This window comes from Hemicordylus capensis, chromosome 1 (genome assembly GCF_027244095.1).
Source record: "Hemicordylus capensis ecotype Gifberg chromosome 1, rHemCap1.1.pri, whole genome shotgun sequence".
Taxonomy (NCBI): domain Eukaryota; kingdom Metazoa; phylum Chordata; class Lepidosauria; order Squamata; family Cordylidae; genus Hemicordylus; species Hemicordylus capensis.
In genome coordinates, this window is record NC_069657.1 from 20,776,272 (window position 1) to 20,799,085 (window position 22,814).

At 48.7% G+C, this 22,814-nt stretch overlaps 1 long non-coding RNA gene across 2 annotated transcripts; it reads right to left on the minus strand.

Annotated features, from left to right (window-relative positions):
- Positions 1 to 899: 899 nt before the first annotated feature.
- LOC128336524 (uncharacterized) lies at positions 900 to 16,698 on the minus strand. 2 transcript variants are annotated; one of them, XR_008311994.1, is made up of 3 exons: positions 16,585 to 16,698; positions 6,659 to 6,769; positions 900 to 1,047 (listed from the first exon to the last, which is right to left on the minus strand). It is a non-coding gene; the product is annotated as an uncharacterized LOC128336524 (long non-coding RNA). The 2 variants fall into 2 exon arrangements; XR_008311992.1 differs by lacking the exon at positions 16,585 to 16,698 and adding an exon at positions 12,085 to 12,394.
- Positions 16,699 to 22,814: the final 6,116 nt, after the last annotated feature.

Consider the following 22,814-nt stretch of genomic DNA (forward strand, 5'->3'; position numbering starts at 1 on the left):
CTGTTTGCTACCAGTTGACAGCACCAGCTCTTGCCAAGTTATGGGGCGAAACTGGAAGCGAGGAAAGACTGGGTGTGCTGCGGCAAAGCTGGAGGCAGAGACGAAAGAGTTAGACTGGGCTGTGACAGTCAGGAGCAAGAGCAGCGCCTTCAATCCTGGTTAAATCCTGACTAAATCCTGGTTAACTGCTACGGTTTGACCAGGCTTGCCCTGAAATGCTGAGTTTTCAAACTCAGGCCCACAGGGCTCACTAATTTTTTTAAACCTTTCAACCAAGATCCTTGTGGTTGTGTGAATGCAGCCTGTCTACCTAATACTGGGGAGAAGTATAGAGCTGTACAAAAAAGAAACTCATTATTCTATTAGGCTAAATTCCAAATCATAACATAAAAAACAACAATACAAATGCTCAGTGGTCCTTGAATCTAAAGAGAGAGAGAATAAAAATCCTTAATATCCTTAATGTCCCCCCTTTGCTTTGAATTTCCTTAAGTTTCTAATATGATAATAAATATAGCATATTCTACAAAGTACCTGTACAGATTCGCATTTTCTTAAATGTAATTCCAATAATTTATACATGTATCAACTTTTAAATGCATTCAGTACATTTAATTTCCAATTTCTAAATCTTGCAGTGATCAGCCAGATGGCTGAAGTCTCAGAGTAATATTATTTCTACTGTTATAGTATAAATAATGTACTCCAGGAAGGAGAAGGATCAGCAGCAAAATAGACTTCCACCTTCTTCTGTGCAAACTGAATTAATTGAAACTGCAAGAGGCAACAAGGGGTTACTCCCAAGTGATTCCAGATTCAGACACTGTTCTCCATCCATCCAGTATAATAACACAAATAATGGATGATAGCAGTTTGATTTACATTTATTAACAGGGCACCTAGACTTAATTTCTTGAAGTTAAAATTTAATGAAGCAGAAACACCAAATACATTTTTATGTACTGAAATTTCATGAAGCCAGCCTCTCTTCTCCCATCTTCTTCATAGCATCCTTCATGAAAAGCCATTTCAAAGCAGGATAATAAACTGAAGAAAGGGAAAGAAAAATCAATCTCATCAATCAATGCCTTGCCGCTAACAACATCCTGTCTACTCAGTTGTTTAATGATAATCAGAGTGAGATCTAGAACTCTCAGAGTCAAGTCTTCGCCTCTGTTGAGATTTGTCAAAAGCACCTTAGTGTAAGTCAGTTAGTAGCAAAGTTGTTCACACTGTACGATTCCAGGCGCAATACTCCTCCTAGCCAGGAAGAAACAGGTGGGGTTTGACAAATGTATTTGGTTCTAGGAGCCAGCCCAAAAATGTAGGAGCCAGACAATGGACACCTGGCAGCCACTACACCATGGCTTCCCTTTATCCCTTCACAAGTAACCTACTTAGAACAGAAACAGGGCTGCCTTGGACAAACAAATATTTTATTAAATAACTCCACCTCTGAATATCCTACTCTAGGCACCATGGTTAAATCTCTAGGCACCATGACCTCGTTGTGCTTGGAATTTGCTAAATCCAGGCACAGGGCATCATGCTTCAGAATGTATGAATACTTTGCAGAGGAGATGAGCTGATACATTATTTATTTATCACATTTTATAGAGTTCAATATAAATATTTCTAGGGTGGCTTACAGAAAAAGCAATAAAATCAAAGTCACAATAAAACATCAGTTGATAAAGTAGCAATTGAACAGTAGCATTAAAACAATTACATCAGATCTTAAAAGGGCTGGGAAAATAAAATAGGTCTTTGCTTGGTGCCAATAAGACATGGATACTAGGTGAACCTGTAACGGGGTAAAATCCTCTGGAACTGTGCCCTCCTGTTTGATTCAGCCACTTGCGTTCATCCTTCTATCACATGGATAGAGAATGTGGCGTCTTGCCAGAACCAAAGAGGATTAGACAGACTTCACGCAATTATACTTGTTGCCTGACTGAATGAAGTCAAATGCAGCAAGGATACGTGCTTAAAATAAGCTTTTTATTTCTTGATCAAGAAAGGCACGAGTACAGTCAGGGAGAATCTGGCTGGTACTGCGCATTGAAGATGTGCAGTTGACCAGTTTATATAGGTTTCAAGCAGACAAGCATATCAGTAAAGCAATTAATACGTATCATTGGTAATTAAACATACACATCCCAGAGGTGCTATTTAAAGCCTGGGAAGATGAGTTACTACTTGGCCTTTCTGATAACCTTACTCCCTATCAGTATCTGGTGCCAGGGATGTCTGTTTTTGCTTGAGTGAGGGATTTGGCTAATGGACTAGTTGCATACCTGTGTTATCTATCTCCTGACAGGCTCTGGCATTTGTTATTTCTGGCCTCCTATCTCACATTTTTGAGAGGGGCCCCACATTCCTGGTTTGAACACTTTTCCTGACTGAACAATTTTCTTTATTTCAAGTTTAATGGCTTTATATTCTGTTAGGGACATGAACCAAACTAACTTTTATACACCTATTTGAAACACTTTTATAAGCTTGAATTAAATAATTCCATATCAAACCTCTCAGGGGACTACCACCAGAAAGGCTTTTCCCTGGTCGTTGCCTGCCAGATCTCAAATGGTGGGAGCATTGAAAGGAAGGTCTCTGAAGACTATCAGTGCATGAGCAGGCTGATATGGGAGCAGGTGCTCCTTCAGGTGCCCAAGTCCCAAGCTGTGTAGGGTTTTAAAAATAAGCACCAGCATGTTTTAATTCTGCTTGGAGATAAATCAAGAGCCAGCAAAGCTGTTTAAACACTGATTAGATGTCTTCCCAATTACTGGTCCCAGTTAATAGCTGTATTACTGGTATGAATGTATGCTCCGTGTTGCCATGGTGATGCACCCAAAAAACTGGCAGTGAGAGGAGCTGGGGGATAGGCCAAGGGTAGGTGTGCACGGAACCGGCTGGCCCGGTACGGTTCAGGTGCGAACTGCACCCGCACCTGACCAGGCCAGTTCGGTCCGGCACCCCCAGACCGGGGGGGGGGGGGGTTCGGTTCTAACTCGAACCCCTGAATCTGCAAACCGAACCCCCAAACCAGTTCGCACATCCCTAGCCAAGGGATGGGCCATGGGGGCTGAGGCCAGTGAGAGGGCAGGGGGCATCAATGTTAGCTCCAGCCTAGGGGGTGGGACCAGTGATGGAGAGTGCGCCCAAGGATGCTTTTTGCCCAGGGTGCCATTTAATCTAGGACCGGGCCTGTAAGGCTGAATTTGAAGACTGCCTGGAAACTATGCTCGTCTGGGGGCTTCTCAGGGTGGCTTCTTGCCTTCTCTGTTGCTGCCCCGAGGCTTTGGAACGTGCTCTCTGCTGAAATAACAGCCTCCCCATCTCTTAATTTTTTTAAAAGGCAAGACACATTTGTTCACCCAGGCTTTTAATTAGTTTTAATTTTAACTGTTTTAATAGTTTGTATCTATCTATCTATCTATCTATCTATCTATCTATCTATCTATCTATCTATCTAATTTCTATACCGCCTAATATAGAAATCTCTAGGCAATGTACAGATTAAAAATATATATAAAATATAAAACATTTAAAATTCATAAAAACAGATAAAAAATCACCATAGATAAAAACACATGAAAATTTAAAATTTAAATTTCAGTTAAAAGCCTGGGAAAACAGGTACGTCTTCAGGGTCCTCCTAAAAGCAAACAGAGAAGGAGATGCTCTTATTTCTGCAGGGAGCACATTCCAAAGCCCTGGGGCAGCCACAGAGAAGGCCCGGTCCCGGGTTGCTGGGGGGATTGACCAGTGAGGGAGGCAAGGGCAGAGCCATAGGCAAGGATGGCAACAGCAGAGGTGAAGTGGGGGCAGAGGCTCCAGAAAGGTGGGTGATACCTGTGGCAGGAAGGTGCCAACACTCTCCACCCTGTAGCACACTCATCATCTGAAGCCATCGCCTCACCTCATGAATGTTCTCACTTCTCCAAGATAGGGCTGAGAGAGATTCCTGCCTGCAACCTTGGAGAAAATGCTGCCAGTCTGTGAAGACAATACTGAGCTAGATAGACCAATGGTCTGACTCAGTATATGGCAGCTTCCGATGTTCTTCCTATGTTGCTATATAATGTCAAGGCACTGCACTCACAACCTGGCATCCCTGATGGCTGCCTAAGTTGCCAGCTCCTAAGCCTGGCCCTGCATACAGCAAATTGTACTTATTTAGCAGAGGGAGAGCAACTGGCCCTATCTACCCCCAGTACAGCATTCCTCCAGTGGCTGTTGCTGGTCTCTATCTTATGTTTCTTTTATAGATTGTGAGCCCTTTGGGGACAGGCAGCCATTTTATTTATTTATTTGTATAATCCATGTAAACCGCTTTGGGAACTTTTGTTGAAAAGCAGTATATAAATATTCGTCGTATTCATATTGTAAGCCTCTCATGCAACAAATTGAAATCATCTCATCTGGAGGTCACCAGAGTTTTCTTTGCAGAGGGACATTTTAATGGAGAAACATTCCATCACATGAGCCTCTACTAGAGAGGTGCATGGAACCGTGAAGGTATCGTCAGGCGCCGGAGGGGATCTCCCTTTAAGGGTGGGTGGTGGTGGTTTGCACTTACCCCTCCCATCGCTTTCCCCCCGCCGGCGCTCCATTTTTTGGAAATGATTTTGGGGCAGCAGCATTACTCCCTGCCGTCCCTGCCCCCGTTTTTTTGTCTGAAATACCAGAAGTAGCAATTGTGCATGCGCCTGCCATGCGCCTCCCTAGCCTCTACCTGCATTCTGGAGCAGAGACCAGGGCCTCCACACACACCCTGGGGGCCCACAAATCCTCTTTAGTCTGTCCTGGGTGGTGTGGCTTGTGTCCTCAAGAACCTACATGTTAAAAAATGATGCTTAACTCGCAGCCGGGGGGTGGGGTCTCCAAAGATCTTTCCAGGCTCCGAAATTACCTAGATGCACCTCTGTTCTGGAGTGATATCATCTGGGCACCACTTCAGTGTGGAGTAGGCCTGGGAGAGCCTCCATGATGAGGCCAAGCAAGACATGCAGAAAGCTTTGTGGCTGAGCAGGGTTTACCTTAGGAATTCCCTGATTAAGTCCAATACTCTAATCATTACCCCACGTTAGAAAATCTTCAGGCTTCAGTGCAAGTACTACTGCAATGCCCTGGTCCCTAACCCCACACCATAACGACATGCTTCATGTGGTCTATTTGTGTGAACAGTGTGGCATCAGAAAAGCAAGATCATGCGAGGTTGTGGACAGGAAAATTGCAGCTGGCCGGAAAGTGCAAGCCGCCCTGAGCCATTTTTTGGAAGGGCGGTATAGAAATCAAACAAGCAAACAAAGGAAACTGTGATGCAGCAGAGTGCAAACAGCCTGGGTATTAGATCAAAGTCTTATTAAATATGGCTGCCTTTTACTACACCTGGTTGCCATGGTAACTGTGTGTCAGGCATTCGGCTGACAGGGTTGAGACATGGGGCAGGGCCTAATCTGTAAATGGGGCCCCTGAGGCAAATCTACTGCAATCATTTTCTATGGATCATAGGGACATAGCAAAGATAAGGGGCTGTTGCACTCGTATTCCACAGAAATGCTTGTCTCTGGGGAATCAATTTGTGGAAGGATAGCAGCAACCCTGCTTTCAGTGACGCCTTGAGCAATCTGATGGTGCACTTTGCATTCCCTGCAGGGATGATGACTTCTTTTCTTTTTAATGATAGGTAGGCAGAGGGCAGGCAGAGTCGTGTTGTGGTAAAACAGAAGAGCATACTATATAATTTATTACACACACACACACACACACACACACACACACACGTTTCTCTGGGGAACTGTCAGAGGAAAACAGCTACACAAATTTTCCAGAGAGTTGCCAAATCTTGACTGAAGCTATTCCAGGAGATGTTTATTCCAATATTTCTTTCAATATTGGAATAATAGCAATCCATTAAAATCTTCAGAACTGCTTTCAAGAGGCACCCTGAGGCCCATTCACAGTATACACAGGTTCAGGTCTGTACACAGGTACCGTCATTCACATGTTATGTGAATAACACGTGAATGACTGTACACTTCTTATGTGTACCATGTATTTGAAGGGCCTGCATCCAGGTTGACTTTGAAAATGGACACAGGTACAGTCATTCATATAAACACATGTACGAGTGTACAGACATAGGTACACTCTTACAGCACAATGTTTGAATCGGGTTCTGGAGTGATGCTGATTCCTGGAAACACCGGGCCAATGTCTGAATCAAGTCTAGAAAGGCAACAACTAGAAGCGAGATCTGCAAGGAAGCGTTGTGTTGACCTAGCAAAGTGTGGCTGCAAATGGAGGCATCATTCAGGAAACAAGAGCCTCCATCCTTTTCTGGAGCTCAGGCTAGTTCTTATCCAAGGCAGATGCCTGAGCTGCCCCCTCCTCCCAAGCAGTCCTATTGGAAGAGAGGCCCTGAATAGCCAGGTGACCACTTTGCTTCTGGCATTGCAGTTTGGCCCTGGCTAGGCATCGCCTCAGCTCCTGAGGGTCATGGAGGAGTTCTAAGGTCAAGGCAGGAGCCGTGCAGGGCAATTCCAAGGGTGGAGTGGGGGGGGGGTGCGCTGCAGGAGGGGCGACAAGCTCTTGTTGCTCAGGGTCTGTTGCATCTAGAGGGCCTTCATCGGGGGGCCAAGGTTCTCACCTGGGGCATGCTCCTCCTCCTCTGAGGGGTCTCCTCTAGGTCAGAGTCTGGGTGTATCCTGAAAAATGGCAACCCTGGTTTTCCATGCCATGAAGTAAGACACCGCCCATTCTGCAAATACGAATATGATGGATATTTATATACTGCTTTTCAACAAAAGTTCCCAAAGTGGATCACATAATAAATAAAATGGCTCCCTGTCTCCCAAATGGCAGGTGTTAGTATGGCTAGCAAATGGGAGGAGAGCTGGTCTTGTGGTAGCAAGCATGACTTGTCCCTTTTGCTAAGCAGGGCCTGCCCTGGCTTGCATTTGAATGGGAGACTGAGCACTGTAAGATACTCCCTTTAAGGGATTGGGCTGCTGTGGGAAGAGCACCTTCATGCTTGTATGCAGAAGGTTCCAAGTTCCCTCCTTGGTATCTCCAAGATAGGGCTGAGAGAGACACTCCCGCCTGCGACCTTGGAGAAGCTGTTGCCAGTCACTGTAGTCAGTACTGAGCTAGATGGACCAGTGATCTGATTCGGTATAAGGCAGCTTCCTATGTTCCTATGATGTGTCCAAGCCATCACTCTGAAATCTGAAACCTGGAAAAACATCTATATATATAATTCTCCTGGGTGTGCCCAGGAAAAATGCGTCCCGGCAGCCCAGCTGATTGGCTGGGCTGCAGGGGGCGCCTGATTGGTCCTGGTGACACACCCAGGAGAATTATGCGAGGCAGCGGCGGCCATGGCCGGGGAGCCAGGCAGTCCTAGCCGCAGAGGCGGGGTGGGCTGGGCCCGGCCATGGAGGCGAGGTGGCGGGCCTGGCGGCGGCACTCTGGGACCAGCGGCGGTGGCACTCTGGGGCCGGCCGTTGGAGGAAAGAGTGCGCAACAGGAGCAGGTTGGGCCGGCGGGCGGAGCGCCGCCGCCGCCGCCAGGAGGAAAAGGGGTGTGTGGAGGGAGGAGGAGGCCATGGCCGGGGAGACATGCAGCAGGTGGGCCCGGACACGGGGGCAAGCGGCGGCGGAGGATTCAGCGGCCGCGCAGGCAAGCGGCGGCAGCAGCAGCGGGCCTGGCTGGTGGCCCCACAGGCATGGCCGAGGACGCCAGAGGTGGCAGGCGGGCCCGGCAGCCGTGGAGCCAAGCGGCGGCGGCAGGCCTGGCCGGCAGCAAACAAGAGGCAGCTTTGGGGGGCATGGCCAAAGATTGCAAGAGGCGCAGCCTGAGGGCAAGTGGTGGCGGAGGACCTGGGGGCTGTGGAGGCAGCATCCACGGGCATGTCTGGGAGGCCAAAGATCGCAGGGGGCCCGGCTGCAGGGGCAAGCTGGGACAGAGGAGACGGTTGACAGACGAGACTCAGCTTAGTCTCCCACACTGTATTGGCGGGGGAGAAAACTGAAGGGCGTGTGTGTGTGGGGGGGAAGCCACGGAGAGCCAGACTGTGAGGAAAAACAAACACCAGATCTCTCCCCCCGCCCCGCCCAAGTACTACCTTGAAAAACATCGGTCCAACAGTAGCCACACTCAAAACTAAAACCAAAAACAAAACCCCCAAGGACTTCTAGGGCAAACACAGGGGTAAGAGCTAGGGAGGAGAAAGATGTTCTGTGTGATTCCATAAAAACATTCAAAGAAACAAACACAAAAACCTGTGGGCTTTTAGAGACAACACTGGGGAAAGAGGTGAGGGAGATGGCAGGCGGGACAGAGGGGCAGAAGGCGGGGAGATGGCAGGCGGGACAGAGGGGCAGAAGGCGGGGAGATGGCAGGCGGGACAGAGGGGCAGAAGGCGGGGAGATGGCAGGCGGGACAGAGGGGCAGAAGGCGGGGAGATGGCAGGCGGGACAGTGGGGCAGAAGGCGGGGAGATGGCAGGCGAGACAGTGGGGCAGAAGGCGGGGAGATGGCAGGCGGGACAGAGGGGCAGAAGGCGGGGAGATGGCAGGCGGGACAGAGGGGCAGAAGGCGGGGAGATGGCAGGCGGGACAGTGGGGCAGAAGGCGGGGAGATGGCAGGCGAGACAGTGGGGCAGAAGGCGGGGAGATGGCAGGCGGGACAGAGGGGCAGAAGGCGGGGAGATGGCAGGCGGGACAGTGGGGCAGAAGGCGGGGAGATGGCAGGCGGGACAGTGGGGCAGAAGGCGGGGAGATGGCAGGCGGGACAGTGGGGCAGAAGGCGGGGAGATGGCAGGCGGGACAGAGGGGCAGAAGGCGGGGAGATGGCAGGCGGGACAGTGGGGCAGAAGGCGGGGAGATGGCAGGCGGGACAGTGGGGCAGAAGGCGGGGAGATGGCAGGCGGGACAGTGGGGCAGAAGGCGGGGAGATGGCAGGCGGGACAGTGGGGCAGAAGGCGGGGAGATGGCAGGCGGGACAGAGGGGCAGAAGGCGGGGAGATGGCAGGCGGGACAGTGGGGCAGAAGGCGGGGAGATGGCAGGCGGGACAGTGGGGCAGAAGGCGGGGAGATGGCAGGCGGGACAGAGGGGCAGAAGGCGGGGAGATGGCAGGCGAGACAGTGGGGCAGAAGGCGGGGAGATGGCAGGCGGGACAGTGGGGCAGAAGGCGGGGAGATGGCAGGCGGGACAGTGGGGCAGAAGGCGGGGAGATGGCAGGCGGGACAGAGGGGCAGAAGGCGGGGAGATGGCAGGCGGGACAGTGGGGCAGAAGGCGGGGAGATGGCAGGCGGGACAGTGGGGCAGAAGGCGGGGAGATGGCAGGCGGGACAGTGGGGCAGAAGGCGGGGAGATGGCAGGCGGGACAGTGGGGCAGAAGGCGGGGAGATGGCAGGCGGGACAGAGGGGCAGAAGGCGGGGAGATGGCAGGCGGGACAGTGGGGCAGAAGGCGGGGAGATGGCAGGCGGGACAGTGGGGCAGAAGGCGGGGAGATGGCAGGCGGGACAGAGGGGCAGAAGGCGGGGAGATGGCAGGCGGGACAGTGGGGCAGAAGGCGGGGAGATGGCAGGCGGGACAGTGGGGCAGAAGGCGGGGAGATGGCAGGCGGGACAGAGGGGCAGAAGGCGGGGAGATGGCAGGCGGGACAGTGGGGCAGAAGGCGGGGAGATGGCAGGCGGGACAGAGGGGCAGAAGGCGGGGAGATGGCAGGCGGGACAGTGGGGCAGAAGGCGGGGAGATGGCAGGCGGGACAGAGGGGCAGAAGGCGGGGAGATGGCAGGCGGGACAGTGGGGCAGAAGGCGGGGAGATGGCAGGCGGGACAGTGGGGCAGAAGGCGGGGAGATGGCAGGCGGGACAGTGGGGCAGAAGGCGGGGAGATGGCAGGCGGGACAGTGGGGCAGAAGGCGGGGAGATGGCAGGCGGGACAGAGGGGCAGAAGGCGGGGAGATGGCAGGCGGGACAGTGGGGCAGAAGGCGGGGAGATGGCAGGCGGGACAGTGGGGCAGAAGGCGGGGAGATGGCAGGCGGGACAGAGGGGCAGAAGGCGGGGAGATGGCAGGCGGGACAGTGGGGCAGAAGGCGGGGAGATGGCAGGCGGGACAGTGGGGCAGAAGGCGGGGAGATGGCAGGCGGGACAGAGGGGCAGAAGGCGGGGAGATGGCAGGCGGGACAGTGGGGCAGAAGGCGGGGAGATGGCAGGCGGGACAGAGGGGCAGAAGGCGGGGAGATGGCAGGCGGGACAGTGGGGCAGAAGGCGGGGAGATGGCAGGCGGGACAGTGGGGCAGAAGGCGGGGAGATGGCAGGCGGGACAGTGGGGCAGAAGGCGGGGAGATGGCAGGCGGGACAGTGGGGCAGAAGGCGGGGAGATGGCAGGCGGGACAGTGGGGCAGAAGGCGGGGAGATGGCAGGCGGGACAGAGGGGCAGAAGGCGGGGAGATGGCAGGCGGGACAGTGGGGCAGAAGGCGGGGAGATGGCAGGCGGGACAGTGGGGCAGAAGGCGGGGAGATGGCAGGCGGGACAGAGGGGCAGAAGGCGGGGAGATGGCAGGCGGGACAGTGGGGCAGAAGGCGGGGAGATGGCAGGCGGGACAGAGGGGCAGAAGGCGGGGAGATGGCAGGCGGGACAGTGGGGCAGAAGGCGGGGAGATGGCAGGCGGGACAGTGGGGCAGAAGGCGGGGAGATGGCAGGCGGGACAGTGGGGCAGAAGGCGGGGAGATGGCAGGCGGGACAGTGGGGCAGAAGGCGGGGAGATGGCAGGCGGGACAGTGGGGCAGAAGGCGGGGAGATGGCAGGCGGGACAGAGGGGCAGAAGGCGGGGAGATGGCAGGCGGGACAGTGGGGCAGAAGGCGGGGAGATGGCAGGCGGGACAGAGGGGCAGAAGGCGGGGAGATGGCAGGCGGGACAGTGGGGCAGAAGGCGGGGAGATGGCAGGCGGGACAGTGGGGCAGAAGGCGGGGAGATGGCAGGCGGGACAGTGGGGCAGAAGGCGGGGAGATGGCAGGCGGGACAGTGGGGCAGAAGGCGGGGAGATGGCAGGCGGGACAGTGGGGCAGAAGGCGGGGAGATGGCAGGCGGGACAGAGGGGCAGAAGGCGGGGAGATGGCAGGCGGGACAGAGGGGCAGAAGGCGAAATTCTCACAACACAACTCCAAAAAGTAAGTAAACTACCGCACAGAAGCTCTGTGCGGGTTCAGCTAGTATGACATAATTTTGGAGGCATTCATTTCATATGCCCCCCCCCATGTAAATAGCACATCTTTTAAAGAACTTAACATTCAGCTTCCACTATGACTGCAAACACAGCCCCCTATAATCATGTTCCTTAGGACCAAACTACAAATTACCAGGAAACCCATGATTTGATTTCCCAAGTATTATTTCTGACTTAAAAGCAGCTGTGGTGGAAGGTGGAATTGAATCATAAGAACATAAGAACACTCTTGCTGGATCAGGCCCAAGGCCTATCTAGTCCAACACACTGTTCCACACAGTGGCCCACCAGATGCCTCTGAGAAGCCCACAGGCAAGAAGGGAAGGTATGCCCTCTTTCTTGCTGTTGCTTGTAGAAGCTGAGTAATAGAGCAAAATGAGCAGACACTATTCTGCTCAGAAATTATTTTCCAGCCAATTTACATAAAATGCAAATCAGGCACCCGGATTTGGAAAGCCAAGCTCTGGCAACCCTAGGCAGCAGGCAGTTCTGGGGAGAAATGCAGAGTTTAATCCTTTCCCTCCTATGCTGTTTTCCTGATCAAAAGCGCCCTCCTAAAACTGCGATTAGGCCCACTGGCACAATAAAGGTCTTTTCTCTTTTGTGGGGTTTCAAGCAACTTTATTGGGGGAATTTTGATCAGGGAAAAGATATGGGGGAAAGGGTTAGATCTTTCCTTCCCACAACCACTACTCTGATCTAATTTTACCCTTGACTGCTTTTAAGGTTGTTTTAAAAACAAACAAACCAGAGAACAGATTTTCATCTTTCACATAATAGAAAGATTTAATTTAAAATATAAGAGACCGCCTTCTCCTTCAGGACCCCCGACACTTACTAAGATCTTCAGGAAAGTTCCACCTTCGGCTGCCTGCAGCTCCTCTGGTGGCAACTCAGGGATGGGCCTTTTCTATAAAGCTGCCCCGAGGCTCTGGAACGAACTTGTTGTTGTAAGGGCTTCCCCATCTCTAGCAGGTTTTAAAAGAGTGCTCAATACATATTGATTTCATAAAGTCTTTGACCAGCTGTATCCCTGCTAACTTGGCAAAGAGGCACCTTTTAACGTGGTGATTCTCTTTATTTAGCAGCAGGAGAATAACTGGCCCTATCCACCCCCAGCACAGTGCCTCCAGTGACTGTTGCTGGGGTCTATCATGTGTTTCTTTTTAGATTGTGAGCCCTTTGGGGACAAGGATCCATCTTATTTATTTATTATTTCTCTGTGTAAACTGCACTGAGCCATTTTTGGAAGGGCGGTATAGAAATCGAATGAATGAATGAATAAGTAAATAGAACTGTTTGTTGTTTTGTTGTTGATACTGTTTTAAATGGTTGTTTTACATTCTTAACTGTTTAATGTTACAGGGTTAGCACAATTATGTGTAGAATACAAGAGAAAGAGTTGTGTATGCAAGGACAAGGCAGTGGAGTAGAATCAGGAATATTAATAAATGAATGAAATAGATATTATGTACAGAGAGGCAACTGCAGACTGCTTTTCCGTGCTCTTGCTGCTGGCTGTTTATTAGCCCCGCCTCCACTCCAGGACTGGAATACAAGTCACTAAAGCCCCATTCAAAAGCTGGCCCAGATCAAGGAATGGATTAACCAAAAACACCATACTACGCAATCTTCTTGCACTAGCGCAACTTTGCTCGTCACACAAGCACTTTGTTAATCAGGATGCCAATCTGTGGCCTCCTTCACACATAACGGCCTTCATCCTCACCCCCTCGCCCCCCTGCCCCTGCCCCGTGTGTGCTCCCATACGATATGCAGTCTGGGAGACTGCAAAGGGGGAGTCATTGGCTGCGCACACTGCATGAAGGACAGCTGCAGCAGCCAATTCATTAAGAGAGGGGGAGGAGCTTCCTACCCTCAAGCCCGGTTAGAACATGGTGGTGGAATATGGATGACACGATGCTGCCTTCAAATCTGAGGTCTCGGTGGCAAAACTCACTACAGACCACTACAGGAGGAGACAATTCAGGTTTGGGGGCTAAAATTGACCCACAGTTCAGAGACAAAACCACAGTTTTCTGCATTTGGAGTACCACAATTTTTAGCCTACTTTCTAGTAGGGTTCTTCTTCTCCTCCTCCTCCTCCTCCTCACAGTCAGACAGGTGTTATTGACTGGTTTGTTTTATCCAGACATTGAGTCCTTCCCAAGGACCTGGGATGGCTGAATTTTATTATCAATGTTGTTGCTGTTATTATTATAGATATCGTTGCAGAATATAGGCTCTTCCCAGTAATGTTGCTTTTTGTAATTGGCTGATGGTGATTTCTGTGGCCCCTATGGTGCTGAGGTGCTCTTCAAGTTGTTTTGGAATTGCACCCAGGGCGCCACTTACCACTGGGATTATTTTGGTCTTTTTCTGCCACAGCCTTTCAATTTCAATTTGTATATCTTTGTATTTTGTTATTTTTTTCTATTTCTTTTTCTTCTATTCTGCTATCCCCTGGTATTGCTATGTCAATTATTTTAACTTATTAATTCTTTCACTTATTAAATCTGGTGTTATTATTAGGTCTTGCATTTGTTGGTTACATTTTTCGACCTCTTTCACCCAGCCTGCTTTTTTATTATAGTCTATTGGATTATCCCATAATTTCCCCCAGAATTGCACTGTTTTTTCTTTATTTTGTGTTTCTATGTTTCTTGTAGTTTCTCCTTCTATGCTTTGGTAGAAACGTCTCTGATTCGACTGGAATTGGAGATTCTGCCTGTGTAGTGTAATTCTGGCTTCGTATCTGCTAATCTTCTTTGACACTGCTGTTATTTGCTGCTTTATTATTTCCAGGACTTCTCTAATTCTCCTTGAATCTAGATGATATTTTGGATCAGATACTGTTTGGTGTTTTCATTCTTCAGCTTCTTGTCTTTCATATCTTTCAATTTACTAGCATCTGATCTAAGCCTGGTGATTTTATTTTCTAATCTGATCTTCCATTTAGGTGATGTACTACTTTCTTTTTTTACAGGTTCACTGATCTTATATCCGAGCTCTTGTGTTGTTATTGTTGCTGCACTGTACATTAGTTGGTTTGTTTCTTGCAAATTCTTGGTTCTTATTTCTGCAAGTGCAGCATTGACATCTTTTAATGCCTGAGCAAGTTGTTTTTTGCAACTGTTTTTAGAGCTGGAAGTCGAACCCTGGTGGTTGTTTGGTTCATGTGCTGAGTTATTTTTTTGCTTTAGTTCTTGTTGCTTTTCTGTTAAACGGCATTTGGGATTTTGAGGTGAAGGCAAAGGGGAGGTTGCCTGGTTTTGATTTTGAAACAGTTCAGCAACAGTGGCATCCTCGATTTCCAACACCTCCTCCACCTGCGCCTGAGCAACTTCTTCAATTGGTGGTAATTCTTCTTCCATATCTTGAGCCTGTGTTGATCTTTGCAGTTCTTCCAGCTCAACTCCTGTGAATACTTTATTTCTTATTATGAATCTTCTCTGGTCTGCTAGCCTTTGTTCTGTTATTTCTGTATCTGGATGCTTCTCTTTCCAAATTTGGTACATTCTTTTTAAATAACTTCTTCTAGTTGGACTAGACTTGTAATAGCAGATCATTATTTCCTTGTTGGCATTTTTCATATATTTTTTCTGGTTAAGCGACGTTTCTTCCAATAACCCTGCAGTCTCCAGCCCTGGTTGCTCAACTGAAGATCCTGAGTCATGTAGCCCACTTACCACCAGATGTCCAAGGACTCCAGCACCTGGCACGGTCCTTGTTGACCCGGGCGATGACTGATCTGTTATAGATTTATTAAAGTTACGTCTCACCATATTGTTGATGGGAGAGGCACTCTTTGTCTGGCTCCTCTGGTGAGACCTGTCCAGTATGGTTGGACCTCTGGCATAGCTCTCACCTTCCTCAGAGCACGCAAGCCCCACAACCATGCCAAGGTAGTGCTTCATTGGGTTTTTAATAATAATAATAATAATAATAATAATAATAATAATAATAATAATTCAGTTTCTATACCGCCCTTCCAAAAATGGCTCAGGGCGGTTTACACAGAGAAATAATAAATAAATAAATAGGATAGATCCTTGTCCCCAAAGGGCTCACAATCTAAAAAGAAACACAAGATAGACACTAGTATGTGTATCTCACCATTATGAGATCACCTGGCATTCTCTGTGTGTGTGTGTGTGTTGTACACCCTATCAACTTTGCAACGCCAGGACCAATATAAACCAAATTAGGTACAGTTGTAGGGACACATAGGGACACCTCAATGGCGTAGTTTGTGATGATGTCACCCACCCCAATCCAATATGGTGGATACATGAACAAGTTAGATTTCTTGAGGTGCAAGAAATCTAACTTGTGGATCTCGTAGTGCCAAATTTAGTCCAGTTGTAGAGACAGTGAAAGGAAAGTAGGCTGATTAGTTCTTACTTGTTAACCTATGGCACAGTTGCCTCTGGCATGGTTTGCCGTTATGTGTGAAGGCAGCCTGTGGCTTTGGGGTGATCTGAGGACAAACAGGTTTGGGGTGTAAGAGGAGGAGGGGGAGGAAGAGGAAGAGGAGGAGGAGGAGGAAGAAGAAGAAGAAGAAGAAGAATTATTAGAAACATTTCCTTGCTAGTTGTTTGTCTACTCAGAAATCCCCCCACCCTTTACAAGCCACTTTTCTCTCTGAGGGAGAATAAGATACAGGATAGTTGGCTATGACTAAAGGCAGAATTCCCATCCGACTGAGTTACTGGAATGAAATTCTGAATTACAGAGGCTGACCTTCCATTGTAGACATTTTATTCAGGACCATTTGACAGAGATGTGTGTCTGACTGCCTGGGGAACTGGGGCCCCAGCTGCTGATCAGCAAAGGTTGTTCTTAATTGTGTCTGTGGGGTGTGTGTGTGTGTGTGTGTGTGTGTGTTTGAGCATGGAGACATATGTGGGTAGGCTCCCTTTCACACAAATAGCAATAGCAATAGCACTTACATTTATATACCGCTCTATAGCCGGAGCTCTCTAAGCGGTTTACAATGATTTAGCATATGCCAAGCAAATGCCAAGCGTATGTCTGCCAGAGGGGATGTAACCAGCAAGCATATTGACAGTGGAGTTACAGCTCCAAGTTCCCCTCATGTGTTCTCTGAATGCATGAAGAAGAAATCTCTTTGATGTATTTCTAAAAAGCAGTGGCTGATGTGCTGCACACTGAAAGGCAGCAGGTGAAAGAAGGAGTCTATGGCTGGATTCGCACCTAACATGAAACCAGAGATGAAGAGGCCCCCGGTTTCAATCTCTGTACATCTGTATGTGGGCAACAGCAGTTATGACTAAGAATGGAACCAAAGTTTCCATCCCCTGACTCCAATTTGTACCTTCAGTTTGTAGTAAGATTTGCTGCCTGGACCTCCGGTTTAACGGTGCCAGCATTGCGTCCAAATGCGGCACTGCAGTCTGCCTGTTCTGCAACCAGAGTTGAGAGAGGAAGCTCCTCCCTCGCTCCAGCTGCTATTGGCTGCTGGGGCTGTCCTTCAGCCAAGAAGGAAGCCCAGGCAGCCAGTTTCCCCTCCTCTCTTCAGTCTCACTGATTGCAGACAGGGAGCTCTCTGCGATGTCTGAATTTGGACGGGAGAGCAAGGGGAGCGGGAGCGGAACTGTGGGTCCATTGGGCCCACGGTTCTGCATTATGTGTGAATGCAGAATGCCTATCTCTTATGTTATCACCCATGGTGAAAGCTGCCTGCAGCTTTTCACCATCTCAGGCACATTTGTTGTAGGAGATTTGAAATCCAAATCTTTTTTCATTAAACACCTTTATGAGATCAGTCAATCAGCAATGAGTGATCTTAACCTGACCTAACTGTGGGTCATAACAAAATAAACATGTGTACAAAACACAGGTAATACAACATTCAACTATCCTTAAAACAGCCTGCCACATGATACGTCTTGATCTTTTTACTGCAAGGACAAATTCAGCCACTTCCCTTTCATTGGCCTCTCCCTGTTTGCAAGCCAGAACTCTATTTTCTGTAGTTTTGATGAATTTGAAACAGGAACCATCTTTGTGTGCTTATGTTCCATGAAGAATTATTGCTGTTGGTGGGAGCCGCAGTCCAAAAAGAGCTGGCGGGCCAAAGCTGGGCAGCCTGTCCTAAGCAATATGGGGCTTAAAAGGTAATCACTAGGCTAGCCATTTCTACAGCTTATACAGAAGGCTTTGAACATTTCCTCCACTATAAATCAAAACACAGGAGAGTGCTGCCGTGGCAATGAGCCAGAAAAATGCACCAACATCAATAATATGGGACTGCAGCTCCCATAATCCTGTCATAGTGGCCAAAATTCAGGAATGATGGGAGTTGTAGTCCAACATCTGCAAGAGGGGCAAAGTTGTGCAGCTCTGGCTTAGGCCCAGCTCACTGTTGGCATTTCCCTGGATGCTGAGCCTCTCAATCAGGCTGAGGGAGGGGTGGGCTGAGCCCGAGCACATAGCCAGCCAGTCAGGTGAAGAGGAGGAGGGAGAGGTAAGGTCGGGTGACAGGTATATTGTGGAGCTCTGTCCATTAGGCTTTATAGGGCAGGAGGAGGAAGGAAGCCAGAGAGTAGAGTTAGGGGTTTTTGTTTGATGGCTTGCTTGCTTGTCTGATTCCAGGGCAGATTCGCTTAGTTTGTATTTTATTTCCAACCAGCTTTGGCACGGGAGGTGGGGTCACAATTCTTGGCTGCATATATGCGGTAAAGTTTTAAAGTAAAGTTGCACTGTTGAGTCGGTGTCAATTTCTGGCGACCACAGAGCCCTGTGGTTGTCTTTGGTAGAATACAGGAGGGGTTTACCATTGCCATTCCCCCCACAGTCTGAGATGATGCCTTTCAGCATCTTCCTATATCACTGCTGCCGGATATAGGTGCTTCCTATAGTCTGGGAAACATACTAGCAGGGATTTGAAACAGCAACCTCTTGCTTGCTAGGCAACTTACTTCCCTGCTGCGATATCTGAGCTGAAACTTGTTTGAGATAGAAGTGGAACACTTGTTTAAAAAGGTTGAGAACCCCTTCTCTAGAGAGTCCTTACTTTTCTGTTCCATTTTAAGAGCTCCCACAGAACATGATCCTGTCACATTCTGACTCACCTGCGCAGCACAGGTAACATCATTCAAATGCAGCTAATTTATTATTCCAATTAGTCTTCCAATTTACAAGCAATCTCTTCTGAAATTCTAATCATGGCCTTTTCCCCTTACATTTCCATGACTGTCAGAGAGAACCTTTTCAACCCAAGACCACAATGGAAAATTATCATGAGCTACAGGGGGCCCTGCAAAACTGGTGAGTGCTTATTAATAGGACTGACAAGTGTGACAATTAGTATCTCAGGAACTGTGACGAATCCCTTCTCACAACCTGTTTTTCCCCTGGACACTGGAAAGATATTCACAGCATCTAACATGTTAAGATTTTATTTATTTTCTTCTTCCTTTGGGCCACAAAAGGACAGTGATAGCTTCAAGACTTTTTGCTGGTCTGGGAGGATCAATAATTATAAGTAATTTAAAAATAAATAAGCAGCACACACCCCTGTGAGATCTGAACCTCACAAAGTTGTTACCCTAGGAGGGAACTATATATTACACTCAGCATGAGGCTGCTGCTGAAAATGGCATCCTTGTAGTTAATCCTCCACATGACGTACCCTCACGTGGTATGTCAGTCAGTGAGGTACAGCTAGTGATTTATCAGATGCAGGTATTAAAAAATAAGGGCTCTTTTTGATAAACTGAGACATTTGGAGCTCATGCCAGGGGCGGAGCCACCACTGGGCGAACGGGTTCAAAGAACCTGGGCTGCCACCCCTCAGGGGCCATGCCTTGAGGCCCTCAAAGGCCCCCCCCCCACCCGCGTCTGGCATGGGAGGTGCTGGTTTAGCTCCCGAGTAGGGCTGCAGTGCCCCATTTGGGAGTTAAATGGCCAGCACTGTGAACGCACAGCTGGCCCCAATCTAGCTCCCAAACAGGGCCACATAGCCCTGTTCTGGAGTTGGACGGCCAACACTGCATTTAAGGCAGGGAATTGCCGCTCCCGGCCGTGCTGCAAATGCAGTGCCTGCCTGGCTCTAACTCCCAAATGGGGCTGTGTGGCCCCGTTCGGGAGCCAGACCACGCCTCCTGCATCTGACGTCTGATGCGAGGGCATGGCTAGCCCCCCCCCCGTCTGATGTGAGAAGTAGGGGGTGGGGTGAATGGGGCCGCCGCGGCATCCGGACCTGGGCCGCTCGCGGTCTGGCTCCGCCACTGGCACATGCCAATAAGGACAGTGGCTGTAGCAGCCCAGCAACAACCAGATTATGCCTGTTCTTAAACAGTTGCACTGGCTGTGGATATGTTTCTGGGCAAAGTACAAAGTGCTGGTTATTAGCTTTAAAGCCCTGAATGGCTTAGGTCCGAGTTACCTGAGAGGGCACCTTTCTCTACAAGATCCCTGCTGCTCATTAAGATAATCAGGAGGGGTCCATCTTCAGTGCCACCAGTTCATCTGATCTGGGATGGGGCCTTCTCACTTGTCGCCTCTAGGTTGTGAGACATACTCCCCATGGATATAAAAGGATTATCTTCTTTGGAGGCTTTCAGGAGAGCCTTAAAGACCCATCTTTTTAGCCTGCCTTTTAATATCATCTAGTTTTAATGTTAATCTGGTTTAAATGTTTTTTTTAAATTGTTTTTATTACGTGTTTTTTATTTTAATGTCAACCGTCCTAAGCCACTTTAGGAAGGGCAGTATATAAACTGAGTAAATGAAAGAAAGAAAGAAAGAAAGAAAGAAAGAAAGAAAGAAAGAAAGAAAGATTTGTTTAACATATTTTTATTTATTTTAACATATTTTATTTCACATAAAATAATAATAAATTAAATATGTTAAAGAAAGGTAGGTAGGTAGATAGATAAAGGTAAAGTGTGCCGTTGAGCTGGTGTCAACTCCTGGTGCCCACAGAGCCCTGTAGTTGTCTTTGGTAGAATACAGGAGGGGTTTACCATTGCCTCCTCCTGCACAGTATGAGATGATGCCTTTCAGCATCTTCCTATATCGCTGCTGCCCAATATAGGTGTTTCCCATAGTCTGCAAAACATACCAGTGGGGCTTCAAACCAATAAGATAGATAGATAGATAATCCTGAGATTCTTTTCTCTCATCCTATTAAAATGGGAGGACCAAGCTTAGGACACTGCAGTTACAGTATCTGGGAACGGCAGTACCCACAGCTAGTTGCTCAGCGTGACATAGACTCATTGGATTTTAAAGTTGGAGGGGGGCTTCCTTGGGTGGGGCTTCTTGTCCAACCATGCCCCCCCACCTCCCACCGTTGCTCAGAGCAGGAAACTGCAGCAAAATCCCTGCGATGCCTGTCCAGCCTCTGTCTGAAAACCTTTAGCACAGGAGAGCCCAGCATTATGTGGGACAGACCATTCCACTGTCTCACAGTTAGGAAATTTCTCCCAATGCCTAGCCTGAATCTGTTTCCTTGAAATTTCAACCCATCAGATCTAGTCCTGCCCTCAAGAGGGACAGAGCTGTAGAGACTGATATAATCTGACTGGGACAAATACTCACTTTCCTCAGCAGGCCCTGGATTTTGTTGTGTAAAATACTATTTATGTCCCCCCCTTTCTCTCAGTCTACGCAAGATATGCAAAGGGTCAAACAATACCATTGTGTTGTCGCACGGATAAGATCTTTACTGAAATGTTGCTTGCATTAAACTGAACTTTGCCTCTATGGTAACCAGGTGAGCTTTTTATTTGCATAGAATCCTTTGTACAGTGTTCCCTCTAAAGCAAGGTATTGACTTTCAGACTTCTTTTGAATGTGGGTGTATCCATGCCATGGCAAAGCAATTGCCTCACTTTAAAATGCCCTTATTGTCCTTGCCTTGGTCTACAACACCCTGGAAGCTGTAACTTTCAGGTGTTTACATCCAAGGTCTTATTGATCTCTGATTATTACTAATTTTTCTTTCTGGTCAACTGCTGCCTATAGTTTCGTCTGTGTGTGTGATCAATTTATGAACTAGATATAAAGCTGGCTGACATCCTAAAAGTTGAATGTGTGCAGCTTAAAAAGCACATATGCAGTGCTAGCATGAGCACTTCTGAAGCACAGGTGTTCCTGCACAGGTGTAGGGGTGTGTGTGTGTGTGTGTGTGTGTGATATTTTAGCTGATCTCCCTTTCCTATCAAAGCACTTTCTACAACACTCAAGTAGGTATCTGAGGGCTGCGGACCCTCAGCACATAAAGTGCCTTTGAGAAGAGGGATGATCAGCTAAAATCATCCCTCTATTCAGGAGCACCCACATTTCAGAAGCACTGATGCTAATGCTATACATGTGCTTTTTCGGCTGCGATCTTTTAAAATGGTTTTAAATCAGGGGTTCCCAATCTCTTTTAACAAGTATACTCTGTTGCAAACCTTCAGCTCTGGTGCCCCATAGAGATTGTGTGTGTGTGTGTATGTGTGTGTGTGTGCGCGCGCGCATGTGCACACTACACACATTTAAATATTGCAGTTATGAGAGAGGCTACTCCAGTCACTGGCTTACATCCCGTCTAAGCTATTCATGAGTACTCCCACTGAAATTAATGGGGCAAGTTTCCTCGAACAATTTGTTATGGGGCGGCTAACAAATAAAGTTGTTTTACTACTACTACTACTACTACTACTACTACTACTACTCTGGACTAATTTTCTGAAACATGTTAGTCAGGCTGAGGAGAGGGGTATGCTGGGGTTCAGCACATAGCCAGCCAGTCAGGAGCAGAAGAGGAGGGTCTTCACCCTACTTCCTCCCCTTCAGCAGTGGACACATCGCTGAGCACATGTCGGCTTCAAGCCGATGATCCTCAGATGGGGAACAAATAGTGCGGCTACAGCATGGGGAGACAGGAGGGCACTGAGTACCCCCTGGGAGCTCTTCTCTTCAGGTACTCCTGGAGTACTAGTACCCCCTCTTGGAACCCCTGTTTTAAAGAAATAGCGAACATGTGTAGACTCTTATTTAATGAGCTATATCAGGGTTTCTTACCCTTGGGCCCCCAGATGTTGTTGGACTACAACTCCCAGAATCCTCAGCCACAAAGGCCATGTCTGGGGATTTGGGGAGTTATAGTCCAACTACATCTGGGGGCCCAAGGTTAAGAAACCCTGAGCTATACTGAAGAATCTCCCAACTTTGATTCTCACCTGTATTAAGCTACTTTAAGGATCTGTGGCAGGATGAACGGAATTGTGAATCTAGTCCAAGCTGCTAACAATAGAGAGAACTGGACCGGCTGGGGGATATATTATATGAGGTCAAGTTACCCGGAATAAAGGCCCAATTTCTGTGAATGCCTCCTTAAATAGCATCCCTCCTTTACTGGTCTAGCTGTAATGAGCACCAGCCACACTTGGGTTGCCAGGTAACAACCTCAAAATCGGCTTTCCTTTTAACACTACACATTGAGCAGGAGAAGATGCAGGTGCAGATTCTCACACCTGTTAACTCCCTGGTCAGTTCAGCACTCTCACCCCTTCCATGTACTCTCTGTCTGCTGCGCAGCAAGCCTGGAGG